This window comes from Canis lupus, chromosome 5, assembly GCF_011100685.1.
Source record: "Canis lupus familiaris isolate Mischka breed German Shepherd chromosome 5, alternate assembly UU_Cfam_GSD_1.0, whole genome shotgun sequence".
NCBI classification, from domain to species: domain Eukaryota; kingdom Metazoa; phylum Chordata; class Mammalia; order Carnivora; family Canidae; genus Canis; species Canis lupus.
The window spans coordinates 51977366-51993721 of NC_049226.1; the positions used below are offsets into that span (position 1 = coordinate 51977366).

General features: G+C 41.7%; 1 protein-coding gene across 8 annotated transcripts in view; it reads left to right on the forward strand.

Moving 5' to 3' along the window:
* Positions 1 to 16356, forward strand: part of DAB1 (DAB adaptor protein 1) — a 1027070-nt gene that overhangs the window by 136560 nt on the left and 874154 nt on the right. For 4 of the 8 annotated variants that reach the window (XM_038537411.1, XM_038537399.1, XM_038537400.1 and 1 more), the window contains 3 exons: positions 6002 to 6105; positions 10389 to 10577; positions 14628 to 14767. The exons of 1 other annotated variant lie outside the window; for it this stretch is intronic. The gene's annotated coding sequence lies outside the window, so the exon portion shown is untranslated. The remainder of the gene's footprint in view (positions 1 to 6001; positions 6106 to 10388; positions 10578 to 14627; positions 14768 to 16356) is intronic. 3 more of the 8 variants (XM_038537401.1, XM_038537407.1, XM_038537406.1) reach the window with 2 other exon arrangements.

The following is a 16356-nucleotide window of genomic DNA, read 5'->3' on the forward strand; positions in this document are numbered from 1 at the left end:
GTAGCATTTGCATAACAATGCACAAGAGCAACCATTCACTGTTCCCTTTCAGATTTCACATGTTTCACCTTCACAGGAACATTCCTGAGGGAGGGGAGGCAAAGAGGAGGTGCTTGCCAGAGGAATTCAGTCTGGGGGAGCATCTTTTCCTTTAAGGAAGGAGGCTCTGGATCCATGGGGTAGGAAAGGATTCCCCTTCTGGATCCATGGAGCCTCCCAAAGGTGCCCCCAGCAGTAATCATGAGCACTCTGGGAACTGGTTTGTACCAGTACCTTCTCTTCTGGCTCTGAGTCAGCGGCCAGACACTTTTTTTTTTTTTTCTTTCAGTCGGTAGACATTTATTGAGCATGTAAAGTCAAGAAAAAGCCTTGGGCTGCCTTGGAGTCCAGAGGACTCATGTCCTGCCTCAGCCATGTTCTCCCTTTGGTTCTTGGCTAAAGAGTCTCCTTTTGAGCCCAAATCTCCTTATCTCTGCAATAGGAATATTAATAATACTTGTAAGGGTTGGTATCACTGACTGCTGACTTCGTGCAGCAAGACGCTGGGTATTTAATCTTCACAACAATCCTCTGAAATGGAGGATTTCCTTTTTCTTTCATTTTATTTTGTTTTGTTCACATATCAGGAAACTGAGGCACAAAGAAGTAACTTGCCAGTCTCTTAACTTCTGAGTGACAAAGCCAGTATACTCCCGTGTCTTTTTACCTCCTATGATAGAGGCATGACAATGTCAAATTGATAAATACTGACACCTCTGGGTGCCAAGCACAGCACCAGGTGCTGGGTATTCAATGGTGAAGAGAAGCAGACATGGCCCCTACCTTCATGGGACTCCCATCCAGATTAAGTAGGAGAATAAATGGCGACATGCTCCAGAAACTGTGATGTGCTGGTCCCACATTCTGTTGTTGTTATTTTGGCACCACTGTGCTACTTGGGGAGAACACAGGCTTTGGAAACAAACAGCCTTGGTTTTTAATTCTGTCTCTGTCATCTACTTAATATGTGTGTGTGTACTTGGGCAAGTCTCAACCTCTCTGAGCCTTAGTTTTTTTTTTCATGGAAAAAAAATAGGAACAAAAAATATTCCTACCTCAAAACATTGTTGGGAGAATTAAATAACATCATCATAAATGGAACAGAGATTTCTTAGCACAGTGCCTTGTCACAAATTAATTTCTAAATAACAGTAGTTATTATTATTATGAAGCAACCATTAGAGCTGTCATGCAGCAGAAGGATCAAAAGGGATCTCGCTTTTTATTGTTTACTCAGAATTCTCATCTGGCCTTGGATCTCGAAGGATTGGTTTTTCATTTTTTACCAACGCCAGGCATTCAGAGTCCCTCCTGGCCACAGCCAGCTGTGTGGGCATCTGGACCAAGGAGCCCCATGAGGATGAAGCATATTTGCTGATTCTTCACAGCAGACTCCCTCCAAGTTGCCGTGTTAGCAGAGTCCCAGTGGCTTCAGGCTACACACTCTGGTGCTTTCAGCAGTGCCAGGGGATGAACCTATGACCCACCTTGTCTCCAGACACTGGCCCTGAGTCCTGAGTTCCAAACTTTGGCCTGGGGGTCTGGGCAGATTTATCTATTGCAGCCCTGCCTCCAACCCTCGAAACCCATGTGCCATCCTTGGCAGGGTAAAAGGGCACGGGAGATCTTGTTGGGGTGATCAAAATGTTCTAAACTGATTTATGGTGAAGGTTACACAACTGGGCAAATTCACGAAAAATCATCGAATTGTGCAATTGAAACAGGTAAATTCTATTATATAGAAAATATGCCACAATGACGTTATACACTAAAAATGAGAACTTGCATTTGGGGATGTCGAGGCTCACTAATCTGACAAAAATCTTAGTTTCCTCATCTGGAACACAGGCATTGCTTGTAGCAAATGGCCTCCTCGTGGCTGAGAAGGCTGCAATATAAATTTCATTGTCAGTGGGAGTAAGTGTAACTATGTGAGAAAAGCAAAAATCTGGATGGGTAGGAGTGGATTCAGTGTGAATGTGACACAGGAGGCTGGCTTTAGGTCGGAGATGCATGTAGCCTTTTTTTAAGAGATTGTTTTTGAGCTCTGCTCGAACAGGCTACAGCTGCCACCTCTGCCCCACATGCACCCTGTGAAATGATAATAAAAATGCAGTAAGTATGAATATGCTCAGGCTGCTCACTGTGCCCCAGGCACTATGTAAACATGGTTTAAGGATGGTCTCAGTCTTACAGCAACTCTGCCAGGGACTCTTTTTCACAGATGGAGAAACTGAGGCTCAAGGTTAATTAGCGACACCTGGTTGGGAGGGGGCAGAGAAGGGGCCTCCAAGGCCTTTCTCCCCCAGTTGGTGGGGTGGGAGTGGGTAGGAGCCTCACCAGGCCACCTGTTAGAAATGTAGATTCTCGGGCCCTACCCAGACCTACTGGATCAAAAACTCTGGGGGCAGGGCCCAAAAATTTAATGATGACAGTTTGAGAAGCATTGCCTCAGCTCTGCTTTCATGAGGACTCCATTTACTAACTAAAGAAAAGTGCTGGAGGACACCTCACTTTGGATAGTGGCCCTCGTGCGTGGGGAGGCATTTCTGATGCTGCCATAGCTGTGTCTTGGGCAGACTGTGAGGTGTCATCTCTGCCTGAAAAGCCAGACCAGTCCTCCATGAAACCATTTATACATTATACAAATCAGCTTGGCCAAGGGAAGAGTTGGCCCTATTATAGGGCATTAGCCAAGGTTGGGTGAGAAAAATGATAATAACTAACATCTATCAAATGCTTATGGAGGGGGCAGGCAGTGTTCTAAGAACTTGAGAAGTGTCATTTGGTTTCGTCATCCTAACAACTCCATGAGGACAGTGCTATCATTGTCCCCATTATACAGATGAACACGTTGAGGTGGAGGAGGTTAAGTAGCTCGCATTGCTGGTTAGTGACAGAACTGAGAGATGATTCTCAGCAGCCTGGCTCACTCTCCTCCACTGCCTCTCCCCTGAGGGTTGTCCCAGCCAATGGAAGCTGCCTGTGCTCTCTCTAATTGCATGTCAATTGCTTTCCTCTTTTGGCTTTCCCCAAAGATCCTCAACTCATATTGATAAGATGTTCCCCACTCCTGTAGAAAAATTACTCAGTCCTCCCCACGATGTATTCCATTGAGCCCCACCTGTGTCCTTCCACTGGACTATGGGTTGAGGCCAAGGATTTTCAGGTAAACCAAGTGTTTCTATTGGCAAATGGCTTAGTATCACTAGCCCTCATCTGCCCTGAAACTAGAGCTGCATTTGAATCCCAGCTCTGCCACTATCTAGATGTTTGACCTCAGCTGGGACACGGAGCCTCAATTTCTCCAAATGAATGAATGAATGAATGAATGAATAAATAAATAAATATTTGTGTAATATGCATGCATGTAGATTGACATAATCTATGAAAATATTGCATATTATTACTAGCCTCTCAGGGGTGGCTGTGAAGAATAAATGTAAGAATGTGTCTTCAGAAAACTGCAGTGCACTCTTGCAACATGAAGCATTACTTCTGATTGCTGCTGCCTTTTTTTCCCAGCTCCCCGGTTCTGATTCCCGTTGCAGCTCTGGTGCCTTGGCATCTAAGTCCGTTATCTCAGTCTCAAAAGCAGAGTTCCCGGTACCCTAGAATTAGGTCCGGAATGAATTACATATGCCAGTTTATTTCCTTAGTCTACCAGACCCCACCTCCCACCCTCCCACCTTGAGCTGGGGGTGGCTAAGGAAGGCAGAAGCTGGCATAAACGAGAGATGGATTCTGAACTTAGAACCAGGCAGAGAGAAACTGGACAGGACTTCAAGGAGAGGCCATGTCAGCTTCTGCTTTCTGTTTGTAAATTTCAAGGCCAACAGGTGCTCAGAGCAGTCATCTGACAGTGATGACCAGCAACATTTCCCACGTGGCTGCCCTGCCCGGGAAGCATCCATAGATGCCAGTCAGAAAGCAATGACCCAGTGGACTTTCAATCTAAGTTGAAGGCACTGACGTGGACCCAAGGTGCAAGAGAGGCAGATTGAATGCTAAAGCTGATACACAAAGAGCAGAGCAGTCCTGACCCAGACAGGTGTATTTTCTACAATAAAAGGGGTCCTAACACGTTGGGTTAATAAAGATTTGCTCATTTGAATCATATTTTTAAAAGATGGTAGGGAATTGCACATTTAAAGAAATCACTGAGTATTTCAGCTAATGGAAGAATTGTCTGGTAAAATGAAGAGTCTCCCTTCCACAGTGCAGATTTTAAATAATATCAATTGGATTTCCATAAAATTGAAGGTCAGCTATCTAAAACATGTCAGTAAAGAGAAGCCATCAAAACCAGGTTTCTTCTTTGAGGTTTCTTTCATCAATGCAGCAGGGAGAAGCATAATATACTCAATAACCTGAAGAAGAAGCTGTCTTGATGCCTCCCATGCTGTGGTCATGATGCCAGCCACTGTCACATAGGTGACTTCCTCAAATCCCCACAGTAACTCAGGGAGGGAGGGGCAGCTGTCCCTGTTTCATAGTTGGGGCACTCGAGGCTCCAGGAATTTGAGTGGTTTTTCTAGCAAGATACAGATGATAAGATGAACAGATATGATGTTTATCAATAATACTCATAACAGTAATGCATACTCTATGCCAGGCACTTCCATGCATCTTTATTAACCCTTACAACAATAACCAATGTACTACACGGTATTGTCCCCATTTCACAGATAAGGAAGAGGACTCAGAGGACAAATAACTTGCCCAAATTTAGAGGACTAATAAGTGGTTGACCTCAGATTCAAATCCAGGTTTGTGTGGGTCCAAACACTGTTACTAACTTACTTACTTAAATTTATTTATTTTATTTTTGCTAGATAGATGCTCTGTAATATTCCATAAATGCTCTGTCATTTAGTTTTGAAAGTATCCATTTATTTATGATACTGTGGGTACCCCTACATAAATTTATGTTGTGTTCTATCTCCTGCTTTCTTCTGCCTCACGTGTCTAAAGAGAAACAGTTAACTCTGCTTTATAGATAAAGACTCAGAGACTCAGAGAGGTGTAGTAACTATGCAGACTTCACAGGTGATGAGCTATGTGCGAGGTCTCTTGTACTCAGAGCCTACTTTATTTTCTACATCCTAGTAGGTCAGGGAAAGAAAGAATTGGGATTTCGAGCTGATGCATATATATCAAAAGGCAGGAAATAGATTGAGAAATGTACTATATTTAGGAGCTGTAAAATTAACTTATAACCTACAGATACCAAAACATGCAAAGTGCCCACAAGTTAAAACAAACAAACAAACAAGCAAACAAAAAAACCCAAGTTTTCTAAGATTATAACATAGGATCCAGTTGGTTCATCAGCTAAAGACAGAGTGATAGATTAATAATAATTTAAAAAAAAAAAAAAAGAATCCAAAAACTCAGACCTTGATGTTTGGAGGGCATAAGACTCAAGATCAATGTGTTAGTGTCTTGTGGCAGCTATAACAAATAGCCACAGACTGGGTGACTTAACACAGAAGTGTATTCTGTCTCTGTTCTGGAGACCAGAAGTCCACCATCAGCATCCCATTGTGGAAATACAGGCATTGCGTTGGTAGAGCGGCACCTCTAGAGACCCTGGAGGAGAATCTTTTCCTTGCCTCTTCCTGTTCTGGTGGCTACCAGCATTCCCGGGCTTGCAGTCACATGTCTCTAGTCTCTGCCTCTGTCTTCACCTCACTTCTCTCTGTTTGCATCAAGTTTTCCTGTCTCTCTCTTATAAAGATCCTTGTGATTGCAGGCTCACAGGGGCCATCTCCCTATCTCAAAGTCCATAATGTAATCACACCTATGAAGACCCCTTTCCTTATAAGGAATCATTGATGAGTTCCAGAGATGAAGACATGGTGTCTTTGGGGGGTCCTTCCTTTGCCTACGTAGTCAGAAATGGGGCCATCATGCTCCTAGGCAGCAGAGGGATAATCCGCAGTCTTTCCATCCTTTACAGATGAGAGTCCCCTGCTCTCCCAATGTGACAAGACCCCCCTTTCCACAAGCATGCATCCTCACACCTGCTGAGAAGATATGGTTCAGGAAAAGGAGCCAGGAAAGGTATGGTTTCCTTCAGGAAAGGTATGATTCTGGAAAAGAGCCCCTTTATCAGAAGGCAGTGTGCTGGGATTTTGAGACAGAAAATAATAGGGAGTGGGGAGCGCAGGAGAGATGAGGAAAATGGCCAGAAAATAGAGGGGCAGAGAGAAAAGGCAGAGGATCGGAGAAACAAAGAGGAAAAGGGGAGAGAAGAAGCCAGTGAGAGGAGAAGAAAAAGGAAGGAAGAATGATTTAGAGGAAAGTGAAGGAAAATAAAATAGAAGCATTGAGAAGTGAGGAGAAGACAAGATGGAGAAGGAGGACAGGAGAGAAGAGACAGGTGTGAGATCAAGCGGCAGAGAGAGGGGAAGAAGGCAGAGCTTGAACTCGCACTGGGACAGAAAATATTAAAGGCATTTGGTAAGGTGACAAACGTCTGTATGTTAATGTGCTGAAATAAATACAGCAGCTGCAAGTTACAAATCACATTCATCGGCTGTTACAGTCTGGTAATTGTCCATACAGATATTTTCTTTCTGGTTCCAAGCCCTGGCTTATCAGAGGACAACATGCTTTTGAAATGCCACATTATTTTGTAAGTGCATTTCATGTCCAAAAGTTCCACTAAGTATGCTATACTGAAGACTTATTTGGTTTCCATTCTGTGGAGCTCCCAGGCTCAGCACAATGATTTTAAACTGGACATTTTGATCATCAGTTTCCTGACATCCAAAGGCAGGGCAGGCTTTCCCACTGTTCTGTATGCCTGTTGTTTAGCCTCACTGCCTCCCTCCCTCCCTCTCTCCTTCCTGCCTTTCCTTCTTCCTCCCTTTCTTTCTCTCTCGAGTTTTCCTTTCCTTTCTTTTCCTTTCTCCTTTCCTTTTGTCTTTTCTTTTCTTTCTTTCCCTTTCTCCTTCCTCCCTTTTCTTTTTTCTTTTCCTTTCTTTCCTTCCTTCCTTCTTTCCTTCTTCCCCACTTTTGCCCCTGTTTCTCATTTCTTTCCCTCACTTTTTTCCCCTTTTAAGTATCCCTTCACGGTCAGCATAAAGTGGTAGACTAGGATTTTTCAACCTAGGCACTGCTAACATTTGGGATTGGTTAATTCTTTATTTTGGAGCTGTCTTGCATGCTGTAGGATTTTAGCAGCATCCCCAGCCTCTACCCACTAGATGCCAGTAGCACCCCCATCCCCGGGTTGTGACAACCAGAACTGTTCCCAGACAGTACCAAATACCCACTGAGGTGGAAAATTACCCCTGGTGGAGAAAGGCTCTGTTCTATAGACAGATAAGTCCAAGCTCCGTTCCACCACACACTTCCTGGTTGTGATCATAGGCAGACTGAGACTTTCAGATGTATCAGAATCACCTTTAAAGCCTGTTGAAACACACAGTGCTGGATCCCTGGATCCCACCCCTGGAGCTTCTGGTGCAGTAGATCTGGTCTGAAACCTGAGATCTGGTCTGAAACCATCTGTAATTCATTCCCAGGGTGCCCCTACTGCTGCTGGTCCAGGACTGCGTTTTGGGAACCACTGCCCTGTCTCTAACCTAGCTGTTCTTCAGTATGTTCACCAAAATACAGAGTTGATAAGACTTTCCTCTCTGGCTCGTTCTACATATTAAGAGAAATAATTTGTCTAAGACACTGAACACAGGATCTTGGCCCATGCCAGGTGACAAATAAATGGTACCTCATAAAGAAAGTCCTCTTAAAGAAGGGCTGGTCTTTGACAGGAACTGTGTGTTTTAAAAATGTATATGGATATATTCACAGCAGCACACAAACGCTACCATTTTTTTTAAAAACGAGGTTCAATGGCTTTATAGCGACAAAGTACATGCGCTTATTAATAAATCTCTCTCAGTGGGATCACTCCCCTGCAGTAAGGGAAGATAAATGATCGAAGCCAGCACTGCACCTTAGATCCTGGAAATCTAGAATTGATATACCCCCACATATCCTTGTTAATAGGCCAAAGTATTAGTCTGTTACTGTGTCCAAGAAGTGTCTGTGGATACTGTGGCCTAAAAACCCTCTAATATCTTTTCTCCAGCTGAAAGGGAATTAACATTTATTGTGCATCCACTGTGTACCAGTCAGTATGCTAGATGATATATATATGTATGTTTATTCCTCAAATTACTTTAAAAAGTCTCATCCCTATTTGTTACATTAAGAAACTGGGGCTCCAAGAGAGGTTGAGCAATTTGTCTAATGCCATCCAGCCAGCATATGCATGCTGGGACAGCAGCTCTGCTCTATGTGACTCCAGCTCCTATGTTCTGACCACTGCTGCAGGGCACTGACTTGCCCATGTCAGTACAGATCGACACTGTGCTGTTCAGAATGTTATGAGCCAAGCATGTTGAACTCTGTTCACATGCCTGTTCTCTAGTTAGGATTTTAGTTTCCTTTTTGAGGGCAAAGGATGTGTTCTCTTGTCTATGGTCCTCAAGACTAGCCTAGCATAGTGCTAAGTATGCTATACTTAGTCACTTACTATAGTGACTTTGCATATGATTGGCAGTGTTGATAGGGTAAATGAATGAATAGAAGACTGTCTCACTCAATCAGTTAGGAAGCGTCACTGAAACAATATGGGATTGCATGCCAGGAGATCTAGGTTCTGGTATCAGATGTCCATGGATTCACTATGTAACCTTAATGAAGAAGTCATTTTCCTTTCCTGCTCTGGACTGAATTATGTCTCCCCACCCAGTTCATAGGGTAAATGAATGAATAGAAGACTGTCTCACTCAATCAGTTAGGAAGCGTCACTGAAACAATATGGGATTGCATGCCAGGAGATCTAGGTTCTGGTATCAGATGTCCATGGATTCACTATGTAACCTTAATGAAGAAGTCATTTTCCTTTCCTGCTCTGGACTGAATTATGTCTCCCCACCCAGTTCATATAGCCCTGGCCCTCAATGTAACTGTATTTGGAGATGGGGTCTTTAGGTAATTATGATTAAATGAGGTCATGAGGATGGGGCCCTAATCCAGTAGAACTAGTGACCTTATAAGGAGAAAGAAAGAGAACGAGAAGGAGAGATGTTTTTTTTTTTCTGTTTCCATGTGCATGCAGCAAAAAAGCCATATAAGGACACAGAAAAAGGGCAGCCGTCTACAACACAGGAGCTCTCACCAGAAACCAGATCCATCAGCACCTTGATCTGGGACTCTAGCCTTCAGAACTGTGGGAAAATAAATATGGTATTTTGTTAGGTAGGCTGAACAGACTAAGACATTTCCCCAACCATATGTCCTCATCCTTGAAACAAAGAATCTAGATTAGGTGAAACATTTCAAGAATTTTCTAGAGAATGCCAGTTTTTGGGAAAATGTTAATAGGTATGCCATCAAAACGAATTCTGTGGTTAAGAGTTGGGAAAACCTTACATGTTCTATCCCTTTCATGGACATCCATGAACATATACAAGGTATATGTCCTACACAAGAAACAAAAAACAAAAGCAAGACAATACAAAAACCCTTTAGCTCTGTTTAAACTCAATATTTTTCAATCTTACTGGGAAGGTGATATTTTATTCCCTTGAACTTATCTCCTTTGTTGTTATTGTTTGTTTTTAACAGATGAGGGAATAGAAGTTAGAACAGATTTGAAAGCCCTCACCAGGCACATAACCAATAGGTGGCAGAAAAAAGTTCAAACTCCTGCCTGCATTTCTCAGAAACCTCGGCTCTTTTTATTATATAATTTAGCATCTGATTTAGAACATTCAATCCAAATGCTTCTGTGGAGAATCAGAAGTGGCATATTTGGGGCAAATGAGCAGAGTATTAATAATAATATTTGCTACCATTTACTGAACATTTGATATGTCCCAGGCACTGTACTAAGTGCCTTAGATGTATTAATTCATTTGAAATTCAGAAATAACCAGTGGAGGGCACAATTATTATCCTCTTCACAGCTGAGGAAACTGAGGCACCAGGTATTAAGCAAGTAGTTCAAGGGCATATACAAGGCTAGGAAATGGCAGAGTCAAGATCTGGGCCCAGTCCATCCTGGCTCTGGGTACTATACCACCCTATACCTATATATCTTTATACTAAACTGCCTCTAGCAGAGCACAGCATTTTTAGAAGAACCACGAATAAGTTACAAAGAGGCACCTCAAAATAGGCAAGAACTTTTTCAGGGAGTTTAGGAAAGGCTTTCATTCCCTTCCTACCCTTATTCTTTAGAAGATAAACAGAAGAGAGGGCTTTCTAAAAATATAATTTTGTTTCTCTTCTTGCACTGATATTTAATACAATGATCTGTTCATTTACAGGGTTCTGGGAGGGAGAAATGTATTCAGCTCCGTATTTCCCTACATAGCATGATGCCTGGCACACAGAATACACTTGGAATCATGAAATTAAATTGGAAACTGATGAACTTCATCTCACAGCAACAGTGGAGTTGTAATCTGGGAACTAAATGAGATCTGCATGGTCATGATTCTGTCAGTGCTCTCAGGGTCAGTTTCTTCTGCTTGTTGGAAATTTCAACTTTCCCTCTGCCGTCGGCCCCCAAACCTGCTCTCTTCAGCTCTCATTCCCATCTCAGCAATATTTCTCTGCATTGAGCTGTGTTAAGATAATCACTGTGTGTATCATTCCTCAACCCAGGGTCACCAAAAGCACTTTCTTTCCCAGGAAGGTCCAGCCTTTAAAACACATCTTAGAAGAAAAAATTCTGAGAACCCACTTTTTAAAGAAGAGTCATAAAAATACTTATATGCAAAATGCTGGTAGACACATAGAAGTTATTTGTCCCAACATTTTGATAAGACTCAAGCCCAGTGAGGTAAATGATTGAAGTTTATGCAGAGCTGGAATGGGAATGCAGTCTTCTTGATTCCCAGATGTACACTTTTCTACTCCACTGTGTTATTTCTGTTGTAATCAGAAATAGCATGCTATCAAAGTGATTTGACATTTATGAAAACAGCTTAGGTCAACCAGAAATGACCAATGTGAGGGCACATGACTGATAGCCATAATTTTGAGAAGAGATGAGACATATTAATTTCAACCCAACAGGTAAGGTTAAGTTTCCAAAATTTGGAACCTCAGGAAACAGAGCTTACAATTCCCTCCATTACACCAATGGAAAACATTTTGTTATTTATGGGATTTTGGGGAAGGAAAAGTCTTCTCTGCCCTTCAAATTGATATAAGACAGATTAATAAGACAAAGTCAAATGGAAGTTTAATAACATGTATGCTTCTTATATACATGCGAGACACTCAGGAAAACTGAGTAACTCCACTGATAAGTTTCTAAATATTTAGAGTCATTCCCTTCATTTTGGTACAACAAGGGAGATATCCATATAAGTGGAGATTTACCTTGTCAGTATCTCTTACAAAAGGATAACTTCAACTTGGTTTTCAGAACTTCTTTTGTGTCTTCAGTTCCTTAAAAATAACCAGATTAGAATAGTCAGTATGTCAAAGAGGCCTATCTTGGAGTGGCAGTTTGCTCCATTACAGGATTTAGCCTGCACTGTCATTCACCAAACATCACTATGAGCCAGCAACATAAAAACTAATTTTTTAAAAATACATAATCTAATTTAATCCTCATTACAACTCAGAAGGGGAGATATCAAATCCTCATTCCTCAAATGAAGGAATCAGGACACTTAGAAACTCAACAAGGTCAAGGGCACACAACTTAGTTAAGATCAAATCCTAGATTCTATACCAGGTCCTCTATGTGCTTGGTCTGGGGGGGCTTCTGTACCTTTTTTCCTGAGAAATCTGAGACTCTTAATAACAGTTTGAGGGCACCGACTGGCCTCATTTTCAAGTCTTTAAACTTTCGAAGTTTTCAAGGTTACACTGTAACTCCCTACTCTCTTTCCCTAGAGGGTCTTGATCTTGATAACTGCAAGTTAAGGTTTGTTTGAATAATCCATTAATGTAGAGAAAATTACCTTCTCATTATGAAGTATTCTGTGTCACTTTAATACTAATTACTCTAACCGTATTTATTGAGGATTAATGACTGAGCAATATTTTATTAATAACCAACTGGCATTTATTATTGCATAAATAATAAATAGACAGAGTGCCTCATTAAATATAAATACATTTTTTATTTAGTCACCATTGAAAGTGTTGCCAAATTTTTTTGCATTGATTAAAATTCTCATTAAAATGGTTGGCTAATCTTGTCTTTGTGCCTCACCCCCACCCACCAAAAAGAGTCCCTGACAATTCCTGCACAATAGATAGACTTTGGGATTATTCATCAGACTGTCAGGAGGAGCCCCTTTAACAACGCACAGCTGCTATGAATTCTGGTTGCCATGAGAACCTTAACTTTTTGCTCTCCTATCACTTTGTTATATTTACATTTATAACCCTTACCTGGTGTTAGGAGGGTCCTGCATTTAAAAGCTTGAGAACTGTATGTGTAGTTCCTCTGAAGTCATGGACTTGGGGGAGTAGAAAAGCACTGTTGAAAAGATCTTGCCTCTCATTTATAGCTAAGGAAACTGAGGTCCAGAGAGGAGCAGATACTTGCTGCATATCATACACAGTTACCAGCAAACTGAGGACCAGTACTGATCTCGTGACCTGCAGCGTTCTCTCCACCGTACCACACCACTCTGCTTTAGTAATTCTTCCAGTAATTTGTGTTGAGATGTCTTCCATCTGTTCCTCTCTTCTGAGTTCTTTTACCTTTTTCTTCTTCATTTTTTAAAACATTTTATTTATTTATTCATAAAAGACACAGGCAGAGAGAAGCAGGCTCCATGCAGGGAGCCTGATGTGGGACTCCATCCCAGGACTCCGGGATCATGCCCTGGGTGGAAGGCACGTGCCTAATTGCTGAGCCATCCAGGCATCCCTTCTTCATTTTTTAATCACAGAATATCCCAAATGTCCCAAAGATGCCTCACCTTGTTAATAGTTACATTCAAATTATTTAGACTCTGGTCCCTCCCCATAAGCACTGCATCACCTTTCAGGGTTGTCCCTACCCTAAGAATAAGCACATGTGCCTAAGGCATGTTCACCTGTTCTCATAAAACCAGCCTATCTGCAACGTTCGTCATATCTGTCTTCCCTTTCTCTCCAGTCCTGACCCCTTTGTTAGATGCCCTCCAGTCTTGAAGTCCTTTAAAGGAGCCTCTCTGATACCACCACAATTGTGCCTATCATGTGAAGGTCGTGTCTGAGGAGAGTTGCTTACTCCCCATGCCCTAGAGGTGCTGGACCTAGTGCCATGGGGCAAGCCAGGGATTCATGGAGTGGGGTCCTGCCTTGCAACCCCTGCAGGGCTCTGAGCATCTGGGCCTCACAGCAGCTTAGCCTGTGTTCCAGCTCTTGCAGTTTCTCATGGGCACAACTGTTTCAGCTTCTGGCCTCTCTGCTTTGCCCAGAAGTGAGCTCTAAGCCAACTGGAAATTCAGTAAGGGACAGATGCCATCTTCATCCTCTGTTGTCCTCCTTTTCATCCAAAGGTCTCTGGTCACAGATTCCCTCCTCTTTCAAGGAAAAATGAAAAAGTCCTCATGTATGTTATTCAGAGAAACGAATGGCCAGAGGAGCCTTTCAAGCATCACTTCTATATACAAACTATGCATCAGTTTTATCTCAGCTAGGACATCTTGCTCTATATACACTCCCATCCTTTTGCTCTATACCTTTCGTAGCCAGGCTTCCTTTCATAGCCAGAGACACCACAACCTTAGCCATCCCTAACGTTAGTTCACACCTGAAATTAAAGCATGCCTCCTACTGTAGCAGGCTTGTCTGTGTTCCCCAAGAGACTGTAATTTTTTTTTAAGGGCAGAGATTGTTTTCTTACTTTATTTTATTTTTATTAGTTAAATTCTGTAACTTTAGGACTTAGCACAGGGCCTGGTACATGGTAAGACTTCTAGTGATACTGTTAAATATTATTGAATGAATGACTAAATGCCTATTTCTCCTGAGGTTAGGATTGCAGAATCCAATCCACCCAAGCTTTGTTTGACCTAAGGAATGGGCCAAGCCTTTGAATAAAGGTCTAGTCCAATTTCCAGCTTGAACTATCACAGCTCTAAAACGTGACATTTGCATCTATTTCACTAAGACTCCTTGTACTACCTCTACCCCCCCCCACCCCATCATGTAACAATAGAAGTCCTCATTCCACTAAAACTGTGTCATTTCTTTAGCGTTTTGAGGGTTAGAAACTAGGACAAGACTATCAGCCAAATGCAGCGGGTACCAGTGTACTGGCTGTATATCTTATCAGATATTCAAGAATGCAGCAAGAAATGTCACAGGGAGCTTTCGACAAAAATATTTAATTAATAGCAACAGCTACAGAAATGAATAATAGCATCCAAGCAATTACAGTGTTCAATAAAGCAGCTCTCAGAGGATGGGGTGGCAGCAGATTACTAACTGATGGACTGCATTTAAATATGTTATCTGCTCACTGGAAAGACCCCAGTGGGTCCCTCTCCTCTAGGACATGGCCAGCAGTAGTAGTATTATTGTATCTTTTTTTTTTCTTTTAATAGAGCAACAAATTGAATTATCTAGGAGAGTGGTCAGAGATTTTGGACTCTCTTTGAAAATTCCATCCATTCTTTTACCCTACCAATGTATATTGGGAGCAACTGGAGGGATAGCTGAAAAGCACCCTGAATACTGTTTCAAGGTAAGAGTACTCATCAAATGTTAGTTGAGAATCAATGGGGAAACATTTAAGGCTCCAATCCTGGCTATATGACCTTGGATAAGTCACCTCACTTCTGTGAACTTAAGGTTTTTTTTTGTTACTTATAAAAAGGTGTCCTGAGACCTAGTAGTATCATGTGATGATGAAGTCATACTCCTGGCATACGTAGCAGCTCAATACAGTAGTACCGTGTTTCCTAGGTAACTTCATCAGAGGTGGGGAGGTGGAATTTTATTTCCTGGCCACTGAGGGGCCCATGGTAAGGACACAGACCCAACTGGATTAAATGGGAGGAAGGCCAGTCTAACTAAAAGAACAAAGTATCTAGAAATACAGTAAAACACTACTCTGAGAATCTAAGTGGAATCTAAAAATTCCATGTAAGATTCAGAATTGCATTATTGTAAGGTTAACACAATGATTAGGATATGTGTGCTACAGAGAACAAAGCCAACCACCAATCATTTTATATCTAAATTTGCATTCCATAAAGCACATGGTTGTGGAAGTCCTAGAAAGTAGCTGGCACCATAATATTATAGAGTCCTGCCCTTTGATATGATTCAAAGCAGGACACCAACACTTGAGACATGAATTTCTCAAGGCAAGGAGGAACACAAGCCCAGACTGTCCAGAAACAGTCTTTGCACTATAACGTATTTATTTTTGTAGCATGTGCTCATTTGTGAGTTCCTTTCTTTTCATTCAATAAATATTGAATGGGAAAATTATTGTATGCCAAGCAAAATACCAGGCACAAGGGATACAATGGTGAGTAAGTAATCATCTAGAAGGAACAACAGACCTTCGGCCAAAAATTGTACAAATAATTAAATGTGTCATAAGAGCCATGAAGGAAAAATAAAGTATTCTGGAGAGCATATAACAAAGTAAAGGCTGAGCCTTTATCCAGATCAGTCTCTTTCATCTGGAACAGTGACTCGTGTACAGTAAGTGTTTAGTGAGTTCTCACTGACCTGAATTAAATGGAACTAAACAGTGACAGTCCTTCATTGTCTATAACAGAGAAAATAGTTCTCTCCCATGGTACTCTTATACATGCATTCTGAAAGTTCCTTGGGTGATGACCCAAATCATATTCTAAATAAGATATTACAAAGAAATATAGAAGGTCTGATAGAAAGGTATAGTCTAACAGCAAGAAGAAGCATCCATCTGATATCAATTTGACAATGAGAGAAGTCACAGATTATTAACAAGCAGACATAGATCCTATGAGCATAGTAGGGCTGGGCCACTTGGTATTTGTCAAACATACCTGCAATATCTGAGTGGTGTCCCAATGCTTTTCCCGTAATACACCAATGCACATCCATAATGAAAACCCACCACATTTAAACTATTTCAAAGCATATGGGAATAAACACAGTAAGCTTGATTGTGTTCCATGCATCATTGCTTATCCTTTATGTGGCTTGCTGTAAGACACTCAGCCCCTCTGAACCTCAATGTCTTCATCTATGGGAATAGACTTCCCAGTCATAGCCAAAGGGTGGTGAGATAAACAGAGTGGCAAGTGTGAAAGTGCTTTGTACACAAGGAAACTT